Genomic DNA, 15290 nt, shown 5'->3' with positions numbered 1-15290 from the left:
GGTCATAGATCCTTGATCCTACTAAAGCTGTGCTACCGAAATTAAGCATTCCTTGGAGGGCGTTCACATGACACCACTCGGGCATATTTTGCGTAGCATAGCTCCTTCGGGGAAAATATTTCTAATGATTTGCGAACCCGTTGACCCCAGCTGGTGAGAAGTAGCAATAATCTGGAAACGGTCAAAAATAACGCAACGTTACAAATATCTAAATAAGGTGAATGTGCGTGGCTGTGAATGATAGTAGTCGAAAGTGTGTATTTACTCGAATAAACTGTAATTATGACAGTTTAAAGGGGTTCTCCCTCTTTCAAAACTTTAACGCCGTCCAGGAAAAGTATTGAAACTAGATCCCTCAACAATGGCTCACGTGCAATCGCGCATATCAAAATAATTTGGAAGTAAACAATCTTGTTCTCATACACATTAGAATCCTTGATTGTAAACATTAATATGCAATAATTTATGAAAACGCACGAATTCAACACGGCATTATACAGTAAATCTTCCTCAGCCAGGCCATTGTCCGGCAACAATTACTCCACCGACTGCTTTCACTTTTTTATTCACAGGTCGCTCATTTTTTATTTGGGTTCGGTTTGGGGTAGGTGTCGCATCACTTCCCTAATGCTATGATTTCCGTATACAAACACTTTGCAGGAAAATGACTGGACATTCGGTGGCCAATGCCCCCGGCATACGAATACGCAGTCACTGTTACAGATTCCACTTTTCGGGGGTGTATGACCCCCAAGTAAACGAACCCTCACTGTCATGGCTTCCTCAATTCGGAACTGCTCATTTATTCGTCCATTCCTCTCGGGCTTAGGGACATTTTTGTCCATCAATATTGTGGTCGGCTGAATTAATGCTCGGACATATCATAGATAGGACATGGACATTGAAGTGAAACTCGAAATTGCCTAATCAAAGAGAAATTGTTTTTGTGAACTCCCTGGAAGCTTGGAATTTAACTGGTAATTAATCGCTTTTATTGCATGGTGTAATTGAAATTATTCAAAAGCAGGGTGAGGGACGAAGAGGAGATTTTCAGGAAATGTTGGAGAGGGAGGCAGCTGGGGTGCAAGAAATGATATAGGCCTTTTGGTATTATTGGATATTATCTTTGGATTCTATAAACTTTTCTGGTGTTAATGACCTTCGCTTCGAGTTGTAATCGAAAGGATAGGATGTCATTTTTGGAATTTCGTGAGGTTAGAAGGAAAGGTTGGTGAAATGATTGACACTGGATTTAGGGCTATGAACGCTTAATTGATAAATGGAATGCATTCTTTATATCAAGAGCTAAGTTAAGCCATACATTCATAAGAAACTTTTTACGAAAGTATTTCGCACACATATAATGGTCTTGTTCATTTATAATTTGGCTTCTTTCGGTTGTCAGAAGAACGTCTTGTAAATAATGTCCTTTTTTGCTCGGTTCATGCTTCATATATTGTATGACTTGCGGTTTCGTCCAGGGCAGAGGCAACTCAGCAGACGCTGCCTCACCTCTGCCCTGAGAGCAGCGAAGTAGTTACAGATATTTGGTCCCTTATATTAATTCAAAAACACGACATATGTATGAATGTGTATGGATCACAACCGAGAAAACATGTTGCTTTCCAACTAGTCCGGTCCGCCATTAAGTGGATGGCAAATCTAGGATTCCCTCGATCCTAAAACAAAACTTCATATATTGTTGAAAGACCTTTAAATTGATTCATTAAATAAGATCCAATTTAGTTCGAACCAATATTTCGTAGATTACTTGCTTGATTTTGCTGATGCTGCTAAAATGTATATGTATATACAGTGACGCTTCATCACTTTTCTAATCTGTAGATTATAGGGTAGATAAAACTTTACTGAATGGCAAGTATCGTTTCAACAATATTTGTTGAGTACCAAGTGGTCAATGAGCCATTCAAAGGTTAAAGTATTTGACAATTTGAGGGTGTTTTTTTATGACTGGTCCACGGTGGACTGGAAATTGTAGCTTTGTCAATCTTCGGACTTGGAATCTTCATTGCTTTTCCTACAATTTCCTGAGTTGGAAGGCTTTGGGGTGCCGTAGGCGTCAAGTCGAGTTGTTTCTGTTGAAGGTAACGGATCTTACGCAGCTTCTGTAAAGGCTGCCTTGAAGCGATCAGCACTTACGTTGCGTTTTTTCCAATTCATTTTCAACTTGTCCGTTCAGTCATTTCCTAACACCTTCTATTCGTAAGCAGTAAGTTCGGATAGCTGAGTGGTTAGAGCACAAGGCTATCGTACAGAAGGTCGGATATAATCAGATTCTTTTGGAGTCCTCTTCCCTCCTCCTATCATAGGTGCTTTAGCGTTGCTACGTATGTTACAGCTTTTTAGAAAAGAAGCCAAATAGCTTATAAGCGCAACACTACTCTGATGGGCCGGGTTGATGCATCACTGACCATTAAGAGGAATGCGTCTGCAACTAGGTAGTTAAGGAGAATTGATTGCTACTCCTTGTACATAGCGAAATTTCTTTCAGAGTATGGCTGATTCTAGGTTTCGACTTCCTTCTTCGTGGTTTTCAGGAAGTCACTTCTGGCCGCTTGCATTTCAGCTGTAGAGTATCTTTTCGTTGAAGTTGTTCATTCTTAGGAAGTTTCTGATTCCTGAGATGTTTTGATGCTCCGGGTATGGTATCGACCGGTTTAAATAAAAGCCGTTATGAATCGTTTTGATAACCAAGATATTTAACTTCTGTTTGACTCAAGTTGCATTTTACGAGCTTATGCTGAGACAAAGTTAATGCTGAATTGGTAAGGCGATTAGAAGAGCTGTCAATGGGGTAAGCTTACATGAGCGTTTGATTTGTAAGGACTTTCTATCAGAAGCTGATGACATACATTCCCTGAAGTCAAGAATTTTATTATTTGGGAACTATGATGCTCAAAAAATGCCCTAGGAGATACTGGAACTCGCATCGTTTGTCTGTCTTTGGGAAAATAGCCTAGCATGTGATCGATGAATTTCTTTCCGACGAGTAATTTTAAATGTAAGTTTTAGGACATCTGCAATTCCAAAGATCCAATTAAGAGCACATCTGAGCCCGAAGCCGACTAGAAATAATTTTCCTCAATTGGTACGAACCGGGGTATTATTGGCAGGACACAGATGGTATCGTAATTTGCAGATTACGAGTGTTTTCTCATCAGAGTGGGAGAAATGGGTCAAATGACTTCCTTGAAAAGCATGAACGTTGCTTGCCTTGACGGTTTCATGCTTTCTTTCTTGAGGGAATTCACAACCAAGGTGGCGATGTGTGAGCGGTCTTCATCCGCATAATTGTGCAAGTTAGGCGAACTTAATTTGATCGCTGGTGATGACCTGGTTCTGCAATTGTCATTTGTTCGAGGAAATTAATTCTTATGGTATTTTGTGTAGCAAAAAGGAAACTTTGAGATACAGACCGCTTGCATGAAGGGTGCGTTTTAGATATCTATCAATGGTGCGTTTGTTGCTGATCTTGGTATACTCTAACTTTATTCGCGGGTGTCTGGAGATTCAGATACGCTTCAGATAATATGAATGGATCAGGCTGATATTTGAAAGACGATGACACGAAATCGAGAAGTCTATACACTCAATATTTCTTTCGAGTTACTTTGTTAGGCGGTTTCGCTACGTCGAAAGATACGAAGCAAAGAATTTCCACTCTCGCGGCATTTTGGAAAATTGAAGTTCACCTCTAGTGGGCTGCAATGAAACAATGCCATTAATAGAAGTGTATGTAAGCTTTTATTATTCACGTCAAAAAAATTAATTTATTTCTACTAATGCATAAATTCTGGGCTCCATTAGGTTAATATTACTTCCTTCGTGTTCTCATGAATGCATGGCATGCTCTTGGCTAATCTTTTCGTCCTTGAGTTCGATCAATTTAAATTGGTGACAGTATTAGCCACTACCCCAGCTATTACCTTTGCGCCTATCGCAGACTCAGATCACACTGCTTAAAAGATGTAGATACATATATTTTCGAGTCGAAAGCGTGAGATCGAGTCCAAATTTGTTTTGTTGTTGATAGGATCTCTAATACTGTTGCATTTTGTAAATTAATTGTTTACTTTTCATAGTTGTTATCCTAAAATTCTCGACGGCATTTTGATGCTTTTCGGGTCAGGGCATCTGTCATTAATATTTTGCGCTCGACGCAATACATTGCCCAAGGCTTTTAATTACCAAGCAACGTAGTTGATGGGATCAATTTGGTAAAACGTGTAAAAGATGAATTAGCATACGTCATTCAAGTTTTGAATTGAAATGGGAATCATGTTAAGATACATGTCACCTCTTACATCTAAAACAATTTAATCATTCAAAAGAAGATAATTTTTTTTATAGTCCGGATAGTGACTAGTTTTCTAGGTAGATTTTCCCAAACGCCCACACTTAAAACTTATTTTATGTATTTATCAGCTATAATCACCTTACAGCGCACCTTATTGCAGTCCTTTAGTAAATCCAATTACGAGAGCTTAGTTCTAATTATACTTCGGGCAAGTCTCACTTTCATCTAAACGGTGTCGTAAAATAATTTCCAGTAACAAATTAACTAAGTAGCACTCACCCGAAGTCCATTTCTCTTCCATTTGTTCGGCATATATAGTAGATTTTTTTTGTGAATTAGTTCTGAAGTTTTCTGCTATTTGCGTTGAAATATTCCACAATGTGCCAATGTACGAATGAAAGTGAAAGTGATGTGCAAAGGTGTTGTATAAAACTTTCCCCTCGAGCTAAAGTTGGGCAGTGGAATTAGAAGCAAATTGTAGACATGAATGAAGTCAAGGATTCATATGGGTGAAAATTATCGGAAGAATATTTTCATATTTGACAGTTGAAATTTTCTGTTTGAAAAAAAAAATAGGGGTGCGCTCGTTTGAATTGTGGTTTTGCATGGGGGTAGTGATCCCAAATTATGAAGATGGCCATCAACTACTGTGAATTCTATTTTTCCTTTATCAGTTTCAGGTTTTAGATGTTTCGAAGAAAAAAATTGGATACTTTCACCGTGCCATGAATGATATATGCTGATCCATGCTTTCATTGTGATGTGCAGAGTTCAAATGTGCACTTAGTCCTTTACCTCTCATTTGAAAATATCATAACAATTCTGTATTTTCCACTTGGTTAAATATCACTACATACTAAATAAATGATAGCATAATACCTATTAAGACCATTAATAAATAGGATTTTTTTTTCATAAATTCAGTTGCAGATTCCCAAAAATTAACTAAACTCTTGGATCTATATGTACTCAAATTATTCAAATCTTTTATCTTTAATTTCAGGTAATTTACAATTATACCATTTGATATAATTGCGGGATTGAGAAAATATTACATTGCAACTATTATTGTAAGTATTGTTAGCTTAGCTTGATTCATTGAATATTTATGAAATCCGCTTACACAGACAATAGATGGCAAAAATCGACTACTCGTTTAATTCGAAATGGCAATCTGTTGGAGGTTTTCAGTTTACAAATTCTAGATAACAGTGGAACTATCATTTATAACGAATGCTTTGTTACATCGTTACTGCAGACGTTAAGCACGGTGTGGTTCTTTATATCAAATTCTTTACCGAGGTTTTGCTTTACGAGTTTATTCGGATGGGATTTGTTTGCACGAAAGGCATTAATGCTCGGGAAACCAAGAATGACTCTATTTTGTGGTTTTATTTTAGATATATGTATGTATATTGTTTTTTAAATGATTATGCTGTATTCTGATCCCTTTATTGTGCAAGCAAATATTTCCTTCCATTGGGTTTCCTTTATGATCCAACTAGTTATCATATCTCATACTGAGAAAAATAGCAAGACACAAAAAAAAATTAAACTTAGATCACTGTTTGATGCTTCTTTCATAATTTTTTAAATTATGTTTTCTACTATTATTTTCCTTCCTTTTTGCGGTATATATAGAAAAACATAGTGAATAAAAATGGTACTATCAGTCGTCCATTAACAAACTAAAAATCCGATTAGAGTAACCACCAGCAACTATCCAGTTGAGTTTATAAAGTCAAAAACCAGCAAGAGTGGTTGACAGTTCGGCGACTTCAGCCCCCAGTTCTTCATTTTGAATCCATACAGCGGAACTGGAGATTGCTGAGCAAGACTCTCATAAAAATCTAGAAGCATTGGAAAACTTTGAAATGCGATGAAAGTCATCACGCCCACAGTTTAACCAATATCAAATATGATTCTAACATGATTTCATTTAACACAGACATGTCTCCATCAATCGCCACTACAAGGAAACCGATGCTTCCGGTTCTGAGGCTTCTCTGGCAAACGCTTCAATAGCACCAAGTGGCAAAAGAAAATATCTTTGGAGTGGCAGCTGGGAGTAAAACCTAGCCACCAGTTATACCACTCACTAGCCGGTCCAGCCGCGACATTTGCCCTTTCAACTGAGGTTGCAGTTTTTGGTGTAAACATTTGAAGATTGATCGAGCTACCATTAGTTGATTGGCTTCGAAATTGGGAAATAAAGTGATTAACAATAGATAGTACTAGCGGACGCAAAAACGATCTCAGGAAAATTATTCAGACTAGTCAATTAACAATGACGTTTCGGGACCATTCGATATCGCCATTCAAAATTTGTACCTTTATACTTATGTAAGTTCTACACTCACTCAGGACTTATTTACCATCATTTAATACCATTTGGTATCCCATCAGCTAACAGGGCTAGAATTTGTCGTTGATAGTTTTCAAACTTTCACGCCTGAGGGCTTAGGACGTAAAAGTCTCATAATACGCGCCTTCGATGTTAACAATTACAGAAATTTTGCTATAGAAAGCGGACGTGTATCTTGTATCATTGTAATTGATCTGAATCCTACTGAAAATTCTTTTGCAAAATTCTCAAATAAGTCCGAAGTAAACAAAATCCAACTAAGCCAGTTGGTGAAATTTAAAGCAATTAACACTTTTCCATTGCGACAGGCAAAACAAATCAGTAAATTGGTAAAATATCAAAATCAATTTCTTGAATAATATTGGTATTTGTCTCAAAAAGACTTAAAAACTATAAAAAATGACCACACAAATTGAAGATGTGAATATACAGGTGAAAACTGAAGATAAATAAAAGTAAAATTAATACAATCCCCCATCCCAGTTGGTCGAAGTCAACTAAGAGGGCAAAGCTATCCCAAATACCCAAAGAAATGGTGAAATTGACCGTGAAAGTCTACCCGTATACAATATAGCTCCAGTAAAGTGTTCCACCTACAAACACTTGCACGCTGCTTGATGCGCTAGCCACACTCGGAAATATAGAGGGACGACCCTTTTGTCCCCTTCTGTCTCTCTCACGCGTTTGATAAAATTTCACGTTTCCTTGACCCGGTGCACCAAAACCCGAAATATCGAAAGGGATATCGCACAAAGCTTAAAACCCAATGGATGCGAACTTTAAAGTAGTAGTAAAAAAATACGCGTGGACCTGGAGAATCCGAGGCTCGAATGTCGAGACTGTGTCTGCCCCGGATCACAGTTTCAATCAATGTTCCTGCCTCTAATTTTAAGGAGACGCAGTTTTTGGGGTTAGAATACCCTTCCTGAGCATCCTCATGAAAATGTCCCTTCATTAGCTTAGTGTAAGTTCCACGGAAGTAACAGGGGAGGTGGAATAGGGAGTTTTAAAATTAAAAACTTGGTTACGATTGCACCTTGAAAATTTCCATAGTTGTTTCCTGTCCGTCTGTTTTAAGTAGCAATTTTCGTATACACATTATCCGCAAAATATGTAAAAATACTCGATGACGAAAGTTAAGAATAGAGCAAGTCAAGAATCTTCGAGGCAATCCGCACACCAAATCGGGGAAAGGAAACATGCTGCTTGTCGTCAGCACGGTGGAGGTCGAAGGCGAAATTATATGATCTACATGCTAAGAGACCGCGGATTTTAAATTCCAGCTGGGTTTCCGAGACCTGTACTAGGAAAGACAACTGGAAGCCAGAATCGATGCAACTACTGCGAGATCCTGTCACAAACCAGCTCTTAGCGCATGAGAGAATACCTCGCGGCACCCATCAGCAAGAGTCCGATAGCCTAGCTTTCCATAGTACAAATGCACAGTGCCGAAAGAGGGATATGACTACTTCGTATACAATCAGAACGTCCAGCTTATGCCATAGACATTAATGACGTTTTGCTAGTAAAAGAGTTCCAAAATTTGCTAGTTGCTAGCTCACAAATTTTCATTAAAGTCCAAATCTTGGTCATTAGAATGGTTCGTAATTTTTTGCCAGGAATGTTTTGCATAAACCAGTTCGAAACTATTTACACTGACTTAGTATTTTCTTGACAGATGTTAAAATATTGGGGATGTTATGTGTACTTTTCAATCGATAGCAGCAGCTTTTTCACATTCTAGCTCTGTTTATCCGGAGACAATTGGTTTCCCTTCTTGCTCCATACCTGAATACTATATATTTCTTGCAAAATTTTGCGGATTTCATTACGAAACCTAATATGAGAGGCCGGTCCGTTCGCTTTCTTGCGATTTTCATCCTGGTTGATCCACTTTACTACCGTCCTTATTGTCGATTTGAATCACATAGAGTCGATACTAAAATCATGGACGAACAAATAGTTCCAACTTCTATTTCGCAATAAAACATTAAAAAGTTTTTTATAAGAGAAGGATCGATTCCTTCTGAAAATTGAACACATGCCCGAGCCTAACTTGGGAGTGGAAAATTGTCCCAAACCCACGGATATGATTTTTTCTTAAAAGCTAGAATTGATGGGAAATTAAAGTAACGACCTTGTCTTTATATTTCCGCCATAGAGGAAAACGTCCCCTTAATAAATAACATTAATGCCTGGCAATAAAGAAGGTATGATCGAATTGGTGGAGTTCAGCGAAAAACCGGCATTTCTGGAATTCCTTATTAAGTGGGCCCTAGACCGGATACCGGTTTTTACACCATTGATAATGATAATTAAGAAGTGGAGTATATGGATGAAAGTGAGGAATTTGGCTTATCAAAAATCTTAACGAGATGCAAGTTATCAGATGCTGTCTTACCTTTGCGATGGAAGTAACGTGACCGGAAGTGATCTCTAGGTGTTATTCGCTCCCTTAAATAGAGCAAAAAAGACACGAAATCAATGCAAATTACATTGAAACGAAAATCCACCGATGTAGTTCAGGCCTAACCTGGCCGAAGCAGAACTAAATTTGTTTTAGAATTGAGGGAATCTTCAGTCCGTCATTCACTTGATGGAGGACCAGAACAAGTTTCCCAGTCTTTTTGTCCCAAGGACCTTACATTTTTAAAAACAGACGATTCGCGTTGAGTTGCTTCTGTCCTGGAAGTAACTGCAAATTGTCTGTTTTTCAAACCTTGGTTGTTTGTCCTAAAAGAGGGGTCCATGGACGACGTATTGAAAACAGCTTGAGATTTTTTTCAACTAGTTTGCCTGAATTGTGCGTAACTACCTTTTATATTACCATTATCATTCCGGAACTATGAAAATATCCAAAAATTACATGTTACTTCTGAGGGATGCTCCTAATATTCAAAGGTAAGAAAGGATTAGGAAGGAAACCGTTACATTAAAGTAATTTCTTTTATATCGATACTTTAATTAGAGCTAATCGCAGACTTGGCAGTACATGCCGATCCACCACGTCTCTTGTGAAAATCCACTTGGTTTGTCAATTTTCGAATTTCAACGACATCCGCTTCTCCGGTTCGCTAAAGGACACCAATTTTCGCCAATAGGATTTTTCAAGCTATTTAGCTCGCTAGTTTGTCAGTAATCTTTAATTCTGGGCAATAGTAAATTAGTAAATTAATTCGGTTCTTCAGAGTGATTTGCCAGAAGTAAGGTAGGTCTAAAAGAAGCTACTGGAAGAAATATATTAGAATTATGTTTGCAAAACTATGAGATTGCAATAGAAATCTCTTTCGAACCTGAATTTTGATTGTTTTTACCGGTGTTAAGTTCATGTTAAATCTTAATTTCGAATTATGATAATTAGCATGTATGCAGATGCCTAAAAAGTCACAGGGTGTTATATTATGATCACTGAGCTGGCTCATCCCCAATTTTATTATTTATTCATCAGCTAGCCTAGATTACTCTGGCCTTCAAAATAAAGCAGGCAATTTATAATCGGTCATATACATGCTATACGTATATCAAATGCTCCCCAAAACATGAGCCATTGAAAGATACACAACAAAACGATGAGAAAATCGAAATTTTGAAAAGGTTAAGAAACCAAGCCATGAAAAGCCAATACTTCTTTCCAAAATTGTATAGACGCGTGACTCCATTTTGTTAAAGTTGACATTCTGAGTGGTTTCAACAATCTATAATTGATTCCATCTTAACGATTCGGTAATGCCTCCGATATAATTACTCATAATTACACGTATGTATACTTTTCGAAATAGGTCAATAATTATCAAATTGAGAAATTATTGCGGCATCGGTCTTTACAAACTTTCGAAGAAGCTGTGAAGATGCAACACTGTGTCATTGGGCGTGCAGAAGAGGCTCTTCATCAATAAAAAGGTTTTGCGTACTGAAGAGGATGATCAATATTGAACTTGTACACATATCACAGCACATTGTTGAGAATAAATTAATCATGATGTTATCTTTTCATGCAAGATAACTGGAAAACTAATGGGCCGGAATAATGGAGAAAGGAGTGTCTTCTTGAGATGAGAAGTACATTTCAGTACAGTATTACAAAAAGATATGAAGTCGCAGAACTGTATTGATATCTAGGTTTCATGCTTATCTGCTTACATGATGTAGGTGGATTTTTAAAATTTAAGATATTGAGTTCAGTTTGAGGACGAAAAAAATCGCCTTCAATATGCTCGTGTAATTTTTATTTCTATTCTTGGTAGGTACTGAATGCTTTCTATCCTGTTTCATGCTCATTATCTTTTCATTTAATAAATGCTCTGTTATCATTACACTGAGCCAAGTACACAGACAAGGAATTGTTCAAAATCCAAATTAGGATTCCAAACCTGGACACTATATCGAAAGGAAACCATTTGGTCGCTCTTTAAGTAGCTTTCCATAGGGAAGAGTCAGTTGACATATAATAGGTGATAAGCTTTGTAAGCAGCTTCCCATCGATCTTCGAAGGCTTCATGGAGCTATCGACTTGTTGTGTCTAATGGTTTTTTTTAAAAATCTGGAGATTTGTGTTTGATTTGGATCATATGTAACATTTTATGGATTGCCGACACCTGGGCATAGATAGAGAACACATGGCCACTATTTCGTTGAATTTCAACAGGGCTTTGTCGATTTCACTTGGTTGGTTATCAAGTTTATTCCTTGTTGTAGATACGTTCGCAAGTTTCATGACGGGCAAGTGACCCGAAAATAGCTCATAGCATGGATCGCTCACCATCGGTTCACGCTTCACGTTTTTAGTAATACCAAAATCAATCAAGTCAGTAATTTTTCAACGATCTTTTGTTCGTTAAATCGGCTGTCGAGGTTAAATGATGTCTAACCTAGCATTTCGGGCTAGGCCATCCCAGAATTGTCGTTTTTTGAGGGTTATCAGGCCGGATCCTTAATGAGTTTGCTCAGCATTGCTGCTCCTAACAGCAATGTTCCTAAAAGAGTTGACAAATTCTTCGAATGTTTAAGAGGTCAACTTAAACTTGAGAGAACAGTAGATCGCAGTGACATTTATTTTTCTGGTTCACTCCAGATTGAAGTTGTTTGGAGGTAACGTTTGCAGTACTCTTCTCAAGGATAATGTTGAAGGTGGGATCTGATAAGTATTCCACTACCCCCACGGGCTTCCCCTTCCGGATGCTCATTGCCATAGGATCAATCCCCAGCAATTTGAGAAATATTTTTATGAGTGAGGGAGTGAGTTTCGGATGTGAGCATTTTATTAATTTCTTTTCTGAGTGATGGTGTTCCTCCCCTTCTGACAAGATCTTGTAAGGTCTGGGTCTGGTTACGCATCATATTTTTTACTTCATGGACATAAACTGTCGTTATCGGAGCCAAAGTAAAGAGAAGGTTTTCCAGATTATGAGGTATTCGCTTGACTTTGGGGTATGGGTTTGAAAAAGCTAGCATAATTCGCGCCTGTGTCTTTGGAGCCTTTAAATGCAAGTATGTTGCTGGTTACAGCATTGAGTAGACCGCTTCTGTAGTTAACCGTTTATACCACACCACAATTGCTACAGTTTTTGGTGTTAGTGTCCTTATTATTCTTCTTAGGTTCTGCATTCAGTTTCCCATAAATGACACAAGATAGGTAAATTCCACTGGGCCAAATTTTTTACTCAATTCTTCTGCGACGATTCTTCTTTGGAGTAGGTCGTGATTTGAAGATTGGATGCGTGTCGCCTTTTTAAAGTTTGTAATTTTTCTTTAAAGCTTCTTCGATTTCTGATAAATCTACTGCGGGTTCGATTCTGGGCACTTTGTTTGGCTTCTAGTCCCCCAGAGCCCCTGGTTTTTTTAGTAATGGCGACGGTTTGCCTCGGCGATTTTCTGACTGGTTGTATCCATAAAGACAATCACTGAATTAGGGTGCTGGTGCACGCTGAAATTATTGATTATGTTCCCACCTTCGTAAACTGGTTGTTAACTGGGTCGGTTTTCAAATGGCCTACGTTGAATTTCGAAATCCACATCCTTTCTGAGTGGATACAGTTTACTCCAAAGCAGCCAAACTTCTCTCTAGTAAAGTATTGATCAGGAAGGACAAAGGACCTTGCTGCTTCAATCAGTCGCTGATCATTATTACTCAAAGCTTCTTAGATAATATGGGCTCAAGTCAGGGATGTGCTACTAATACTTTATCCAACCTCCAACCTGAAGGACAGGAGTATACTCTCTTTTGATGTCATCTTCTCCACTGAGTTTTTGCGGTTTTTAGTCGACGAGCCCCTGTTTTGGGCTAAACACTAAAGTTTTTCAAAAAAGCAAAGACCTGGCTCTGGAGGCAACTGCAGACTATCTTTCGTCTTTCTGAAAGAGTTGGGTGTTAAGTGGGGTCCGTGGACCGAAAAAAACTGGCTGAAAACTGCTCTCCCATTAGCTCAGTTCGACATCAATTGCATGCGGGTTCCCCAATCTTTAAACGGAAAACACATTCTCTATAAATCGCCGCATATTGTTTGCAAATGTATGTAAGTGAGCGATTAGCAAATTCGATCACCCTATTTCCGAACCGGAGGTGAGGCAGCATCTGGTGAGTTGCTTTTGTGCAGGAAAAATCTTGCATTTTCTGAATCTGGGCGCCTCCCCTTTCGAACGAGATATCGCCCACATCAATCCGATGATTTTCCATTTTTGCTAATATTTTCGACCCGGGGGTTTGTGGAAATTTTGACCCTGTGTTTTTGCGATTTCGCGCGTTCCTGGCGTCTTCGTGTGAAAATTCTTGCACTTCTTATATTTGGGATACCTCTGCTCAGACGAAGTATCGGTCATATGACGATTTTGCATTTTTGCTGATTTTTACGACTTGGACAAAACCGCAAGTCGTATTTCACCTTTTTTGAAAATTAGGAGCTTTCTATTAGCAAATTGTAAAAAACTATCGATTAATAATTAATCCTGAATTTTATGATAGCGCAGTACCAACATCATAAATATTGAACTACATGAGTTTAGATTTCTACTTAAACTTAATATTTTCAAATTATCGGGTAATTACCAGGATTTATGTTTGCAATTAATTTAATTTTAGTGCTATTGAAACTGCAACAACGATATCATTACGCAATTTACTATCCATCATTAAAAGTAATAAAGTGCAATAAATTCATCAATAGAGGTGTAAATTATTTAAAAATTCACTTTAGGTTTCATGCCTACATATATCTAATGAATGCTCCCCAACACCCATTGTTACATATTGTATAAAGTGATTTAATAACATTCAGTATTGATGTTTACAGAAACAACATGTAATGCGATACATTAACACTCAGGTACTATGACTCATGTAAGTCATGTGTGAATATAACACTGCTATCGGTGGAGTTACACACTACGTACTTCTGCATGGACGTACGGTCGAGTTTATGCCCCTCAATGTGAATCGCACAACCGCGAACTATCAATCTGCTGGCTTGAAATGGAAAAGATGACGAACAAAAGATTAACAATTACATACAAATTGTCATAATGTGATGTAATGCAATATAATAATTATAATTAAGAAGTTTGCAATGAAAAGTAGGAAAATGTTCATTTAAATGTGTACATAGATTGCACAATGTTGGATTTGGAGTCTAGTCGATGCAAGTATAAATAGCTGTTGAGGAAGGTTTCTGGGACAATGAACTTGTCTTTTGAATGGGTAGCAGAATAGATACGTGATGCACTATATATATGCATATAACCATTTGAAGAGAAAGACATTTATTACGAGGGCTAAAATGAGAGAAGAGATGGTTCCTAACTTTTAGCCACAAGCATTTCCTTTTTTGTTAAGTAAGTAAAGATTTATTTATTTCTTTAAAATAAGAATTCACTGATTATGTCTTTGTTGTACAAAGACGTCAAATTAATCCGTCACAATTACACAAATGTCGTTTCTTATCAATATGCGCAACATTGCGTCAATAGAAAAAACATTTTTAATAAATACATAAACATTTAAGGACAGGACAGCGCTAAGCCTGAACTCAACGACATATACGTATTAGACGAGTAAATCTATCCCTGAAAGAATTCTCTGGCCATATAGGATTTTCAGATTGCTGATCACCAGAACCTGGCCCTCTCTGTCTGGAGTGTCGAGTTTTGTGTTCTTCCTCCATAATTCTCTTGATCGTCTTGTATCTTTGAGTTTCACAGCAGAATTTTCATCAAAAGTATTTGGAAATGCAACCCTGCGACTGGAATCCAAAGGGATTTCCTTATCAAAACTTATTGGAAGTATCCTACCTTGCCCATAAAGTGACATTATTTTCAGGTGATTATTATAAGCTCATCTTTCCATGCGTATCTAAACTCAGGCAGACTCTACTTTTCGAATTGTTCACTGTAATTAAATTTCTGTTCTCTACGGCATAGTCATTTTGGAAACCATTCCGATAGTGAGACTTGACTATTTTATTCCTTTTCACATCATATATATCTTTTCTAGTTTTCAGGCGACTAATCCCACGTTGTTTTGCAATTATCTACTTTCTCGGATTTAATGGAAGGGAAATGAGGCCAGTCAATAAGCCATTCTTCCCTTGATCGAAACAACAATTGCCAGCGCAAATT

At 37.7% G+C, this 15290-nt stretch overlaps 1 protein-coding gene and 1 long non-coding RNA gene across 4 annotated transcripts in view; both read left to right on the top strand.

The window, feature by feature from the left end:
* LOC119654824 (probable nuclear hormone receptor HR3) overlaps window positions 1–15290 on the top strand; it is a 449138-nt gene that overhangs the window by 287404 nt on the left and 146444 nt on the right. The gene's annotated exons all lie outside the window — the stretch shown is intronic.
* LOC119654903 lies at window positions 4660–5814 on the top strand. Its single transcript, XR_005249861.1, has 3 exons — window positions 4660–4737; window positions 5322–5388; window positions 5446–5814. It is a non-coding gene; the product is annotated as an uncharacterized LOC119654903 (long non-coding RNA).

This window comes from Hermetia illucens, chromosome 1, assembly GCF_905115235.1.
Source record: "Hermetia illucens chromosome 1, iHerIll2.2.curated.20191125, whole genome shotgun sequence".
Lineage (NCBI taxonomy): Eukaryota > Metazoa > Arthropoda > Insecta > Diptera > Stratiomyidae > Hermetia > Hermetia illucens.
The sequence above is the reverse complement of the archived record's forward strand: the minus strand, read 5'-3'. Positions and strand labels throughout refer to the sequence as shown.